The 6,000-nt window shown below is 44.0% G+C and overlaps 1 long non-coding RNA gene across 1 annotated transcript in view; it reads left to right on the top strand.

The window, feature by feature from the left end:
• LOC109253782 (uncharacterized) overlaps positions 1 to 5,750 on the top strand; it is a 90,216-nt gene extending 84,466 nt beyond the window's left edge. The window contains exons 2-3 of the long non-coding RNA XR_002074528.2: positions 5,126 to 5,210; positions 5,695 to 5,750. This is a non-coding gene — a long non-coding RNA (uncharacterized LOC109253782). The remainder of the gene's footprint in view (positions 1 to 5,125; positions 5,211 to 5,694) is intronic.
• Positions 5,751 to 6,000: the final 250 nt, after the last annotated feature.

Here is a 6,000-nt window from a genome sequence, read left to right on the forward strand (position 1 = left end):
GGTGACATTTTTAACCTTTAAGAAACGTTATGAAATGTTACGCTTTCCTGCAGACTGGCTGAGCATGTTAAGTGGTAAATGGTGGTGAATCCCAACATGTATTTCTTAGAACATGATCTTTTTCATGTTACTAGGTCTCTTGTGGGGAACCAAGGGTTTTTTGGTAAAATGGCTTTGGAAAACACTGAATTAAAAAATGTTAAGCAAGTTTATTTTCCAAAGGACTTCTCAAAGACTTAAATATGTTAATGTGAGTTATGAATTTTCTAAATATATTTAACAGTAGAACTCTTTTTCACAGAGTATCTGGTAGGAATAGTGACCAATTGAGCATATTTGGAGAAACACTGCTTTAAGTGGTTGTTTTATGTTCCAGGTCCTTTGCCTCTAGAAAGAAGACATCACAAGCTCTCTGTAGTCCTTGGCTAGGTTTGATGATGAAGCCTAATTTGGGGCTTAAAGTCCTGGGGGATTTTGGATGGTACTGTTAGACCTGACTCAGCTGGTGATCTTAGATCAGTCCCTACTTGTGTCTCCGTTTCCTCATATGTCATATGGGGAAAAATTTGAGTTCAATCCTTTTAGAGTTGAGGTATCATGATAGAGTCTAGAATAGCACCTATAAGATTGAAATTTGGATCACCTGGGTGTCGTGTTAAGGTGCAGCGTCTGATTCAGCAGGTCTGCTGGGGGTAGGGGTGGCCACACTTAGAGCAATGAGGATCCAGGAAGCCTCACTGCATGGCCATCATCAGGAGCATCTCTCTGCGTACAGAGCAGCAACAAGCTTTCTGGTGTCACTACTTTCCCTGGAGGTCTGGTCTGTGTTTTCAAAAGGTATTATTCATGTGGGAAAATAAATCAGGCATCTCTCCTGTGTCCCTGTGATGAGGTTTGCTGTGGCCCCTCCCAAGGGAATCCCTCTTCTGCTTCCCCACCCCCACTGCCTATGGCTCCCCAGTCAGTTAAGCTATTTTTTGAGTTTGAGTTAAAACCATTTCAAACATATTTTTAACTGCGTCCTGTTCAAAAAGCTGTTAGCATTTGGCAATCATTCCATCTTCAGCTTGAATCTGGGGAGGGTGTTTCTTTCTCTTCTCCCCGCCCCCTTCCCCCCCCCCCCCCACCCCACAACTGGGCAAAAGTATATCATTTAAAAATAGTCGTAGTGCGTGGGTCAGAGAGAATGGTTGCTGGGGATGGGGATGGAGATGAGGCATGCTTTGGGCTCCACAAAATCATCTCTGCTGTTGCTGTCTTTCCTGCTTGCACCTGCAGCTGAGCTGGCTTTACAGTGTGAAGGGGTAGGGACGGTACTAGGGCTGTCCAGTAGAGGGAGAAAGAGGGACGACGGGGCAGGGGGAGGTACGGGGAACTGGGCCCCGTTGAACCTCCACGACCAAGGTTGCCAGGAATGATAGCGGAATAGACATCTTTCCTGCCCATGATCCTGTGATACTCCAGAGCCAGCACGTTACCATTTCCCTTATTATTATTAAGGGTCTCCTGGGAGAAGTGCTGATGGGAAGTTTTATTTTTTATTTAACAAATACTTAGACAGCCTTTATACTGTGACAACCATTGTTTGAGTACTTTAAAAATATTAACTCCTTTAATCTTTGTAACAACCCTATGAGGTAGGTCCCATCATGATCTCCATTGTATGGAGGGGAAAACTGAGATACAAGAATGGTCAGGCAACTTGCTCAAGGTCCCAGAGCTTGTATGTGGTAGAACTGGGCTCCAGCCTGTGCAGGCTTGTACCTTTGCCACCACACTATGCTGCTTCTGTCCTATCCTCTCAGCACTCAGTCTAAAAGTGGCTGTGCCAACCCCGTCTGCTCTTACCTCTCTGGTGGGAGGAAATGAAGTGTAAAACAGACAAGAACTTAAATCAAAAATGGAGAAAATTGTAATTTTTTAAAAAGCAACCATCAAGTATTAATAGGTAACTCCTTGTCACTTAAACATTCAAACCTATTAAATACTCCAAATATACCTGGACCATGTTAAAATTTGATCCCCAGGCAGGAAATTCTAGAATTGCTCTGAACATGATCAGAGTGGGAGGAAATAATTTCCTTCTCAGTCTTTTCCTTGTAAAGTTTCTGGTGAGCTATTCTGTCGTCATCAGTCTAGCTGAGCTGCTTACTCCTGGGTGCTCAGGGAGAAGGATACAGCCGCAGGGATGCCATTGCACATTCCAGCCTGGGTCTCCCTGAGGCTGCAGTCGGGAGTCCCATACCGAGGGTTGGTTCTTCTCAGCTGGTGGAAGCCTGCTGAATTCATGGAGGTGGCTGAGAGGCTTCTGCTGGCTGCAAGCCCCAGAGAATATTTTATTTCCATAGAATAAGCAGGAAAGGAAAATGAGGGTAGAGAGCTCCCTGTTGGATCTGAGAGGTGGAGACTTTTGGCCTTCCCAAGAGCTAGTCTTTCCTGCAACCTTTTGGGGGTGGCTGATACACAGGCGGAAGGGATGCCTGGAGTTAGAACTGCTCTTTGGGCCCTAACATCCTCAGGGCCTGAATGCTCAGTCTCCCCTTTGGGCTTATGCCATCAAACCCCTGCAAATCTCATGTGCACTTGCTCTCCTTCCAGCCTATGCCAGAACACAGGGGTCTGGATTAGGTGCACAGATTTCAGAATGGGGGGAGTTCTGCTCCCTGGGACTCACTGCTGGCCCTGTGTCCTCTAACTGGGCTGCAGGGACAAATCCTTCTGTGCAAATCCTCTTCTTGAAGATGCCAGGCCCCTCTGTGCTACTGTCTGCACTGCACGGTGCATGTCTAATAATACTAATTAATAAGCAGTCACTTATTAATAACACTGGAAACATCATCACGTAGGTGACAGAAAGTCAAATAAATTCCAGCAGGCCAGCAATGCTGCATGGCTCTTGGGGGAAGATAGGAAAGAAGAGTGTAAGGGATACTTGCAAGGAGCGTTGGGCAAACTGCTTAGAGCCAAGAGCATTTGAAGTTGAATTTGACATCTGCTCAGGAGCAGGGCATGTGGGGACCTGAGAATTTATCTTGACGGATGTGCTGGCCAGGGATTAGCAGAACTGTTCAATGTCCAATTTCTAGTGATTTGGTCTTGGCTTGAGAAACCTTTGATATTCCCAGGATTGATTGGGGTAGAGTCGTGGGAACTCAGAAAGAAAGGATAGGATGTACACCCATTTAATGGATGAAGAAACTGAGGCCATTGACCATTATCATTATCTTCCAAATATTATTGAAAGAATTGGTAAGTAAAAGAAGGAAGCTATCTAATGAAGGTTAAAAATTCCCAGCCAAAGCAAATTCCTGAAATTCATATGCAAGAATTATTAGAGTGACAGCAATGTATATGTTAAGTCTGTTCATCTGTAACCCCGATTTTATGGGCACGGTCTTATGTAGAAATATGCAATTGCATGTATTTCAATAAATAACATAAAGGCAACTTGCTGTGGAAAACTAAATGAGATAATGCATTAGTGCATGCCAAGTGCTTACTTTTGTACCTGGCAGGTGGTGATCATGCTAATGATCGGGGCTGATAGTTGGTATGCCCTGGTAGGGTCAAACCTGTTGCTTACAGCCAGCTTCCAGTCTGATTGGTTGCTACCTGTAACATCTCAGATATTAAATATTTAAAATTCTACTCTGGGGGTGCCTGGGTGGCTTAGCTGGTTAAGTGTCTGACGTCGGTTCAGGTTATGATCTCACAGTTCGTGAGTTCGAGTACTGCATCAGGCTGTCTGCTGTTAGCACAGAGTCTGCTTCAGATCCTCTGTCTTCCTCTCTGTCCCGCTCCCCTCAAAAATAAACATTAAAAAAATTCTGAAAAAAATAAAATTCCACTCTGATAATGATAACTGGTTCTCTTTGTTGTGGACTTTCAATTATAGATGCTCTTGATGTAATCATCACAGGAAGTGTTTGAAGATGGTATCATTCCCATTTTACAGATGAGAAAACTGAGGCTTGAAATGTTATTAACTTGGCTGTGGTCTCATAGCCAGCAAATGATGGAGCTAGGATTTGAACTCAGGTGTCCTGTAGGCAGAGCCTTGGGATCTTAACCACAATGCTACCAAGTAGAGGGCCAGCAGGGTGACTTGTGCTGATGGTTATTATTACTGTCATTAACATCTTTGTATTAACTTGACTTTTTTTCCCAGAATGTCATGGACAACTTGTTCTTTTGATTGGCGATGACATTGTTCCTTGCTCCATCCTGAAAGTGCCAGTCCGGTACATTTGAGAAAAGCCGAAACAGCTTCTGTCCCATTTTGCTCTCACTTTGAACTAAGTGAAGGCAGTAGCCACACAGCCAGGGGAGAGGAATATAGGCTTCTTTCCCACAAGGGAACCTTCTGACCTAATGACCTTTGACTGTGGCCTTACGACTATCAGCAAGAGGTGTGAGTGGTGAAAGACCAGATTGTCCGAGTGCTGTGGTAGCTGCCATTGATTCTTCCCTTTAGAGAAAAATCAGTACCACAGCTGACATGACACCATCATTGAGGCAAACACCTGCTATTGCTTTATGCTTGTGGTTGCATTCCATGTCTGCAAGGAGACCTGTCTTCTTGTCTTTGATGTTGTCTTTCTCTGCTCTTTTGTATATATCCACCCTCATAAATCTGGAGCTGAGGGAATGCTAGATCACTGAGAACAAGCAGAGTGTAGTTAGCTAAAATGCTATGGAGGAATGAATAAAATGAGCCCAGAGATTTCATGATAAAAGGCAGACTAAAAGAATACACCAGAGTAATTGAAAGATAAATAACACTTAAGCCCAAGAAACCACTAAGTGGAATAAAATGATAATAATAAATATATTCAAAGTACACAAGGTTAGAAAGCAAAAGGGTTAAAAACAAGTAAACGAGAGTAAGTACAGTGATAACAAGTAAGTTAAAATATTAAAAGTGAAATGATGAAATAAGAGAATGCTAACTATAGGGGGCAGTCCGAAGTTAATAATCCCAGGCAGGGGCAAAGGCAGACCTTTGGGTCGAAGTAGCAGATACCTGTTTAGCGCTTTTGTGGGGCAGGTGTTCTGTGTGTTATTTTATCACTAATTCTCGTGGAAATTCTATGAAGTAAGTGCAGGTGTCCTCTCCATTTTGTAGGTAAGGATGCTAACACTTGGAAAGGGCAAAGCAAACTATTCAAGTCACATGGAACATCGGTGGCCCAGTTGGAATTGGAATCCAGGTATGCGTCCTAACTTCTAAGTTACCCTGCAGACATGCGGTGGACTTCCCTAGGGGATGTTCTTCCAAGGCCAGTGTTTGCTGAAGGAGTCTGGTGGGAACTGACATCTCAGGGCAGTGAGCCCTCAGGCTTTCCCTTTGGGCTAATGCCCTCATGTCCCCCTGATGTCCCTTAAGTCTCTTCCTGTTGCTCCCAAAAGTGTGTGTGCAGCTCTTTCCAACATCCTGATGGATCATGGTGGTTTCTTTACATGGTTCTTCCCTCCAGAGCTCCATACAGCTTGCTGAACCCCATGCACTGTATTCTTTGAATTTCCCTTCTGGGTTCCAAGAACAAATAAGGTACATGGGCTTCAAGGAAGGCCAGGTAAGGAAGATACAGATCAGCTGGCCAGGGCAGTTTAGGTCTGGCATGAACTGGCAGAAGGTGAAGTGTCACGCATGAAATTAATCCATTAAGACATGTTTGTTTGTATTCCTATTAGGTGCTGAATACCATAGAGGTGTTGAAGATTGGGGACCCAAAGAAACATAAAAAAATGAGACTATGATCTGAAAGGTAAAGCAGACTGAAGAGTAGACTAGGCATGCTGGTGTCACATGTGTCTATTCATGCCCAGCCTAAATGCCACTTTAGCCCACCGAGCTTGCTATAGCATCAACATTTATCACTTGCGTCTTGATAATCTCATACAGCCTCCTTTACGTTGCTTTCGTGACTGCTGTTTTTCCCTTTACAGAAACACATGGCCATCTTCTACCAATGCATAGGGGACTCCTTGGCGCAGGGA

The sequence above is a fragment of the Panthera pardus genome, unplaced genomic scaffold (genome assembly GCF_024362965.1).
Source record: "Panthera pardus isolate Hobbes unplaced genomic scaffold, ASM2436296v1 HiC_scaffold_24, whole genome shotgun sequence".
Taxonomy (NCBI): domain Eukaryota; kingdom Metazoa; phylum Chordata; class Mammalia; order Carnivora; family Felidae; genus Panthera; species Panthera pardus.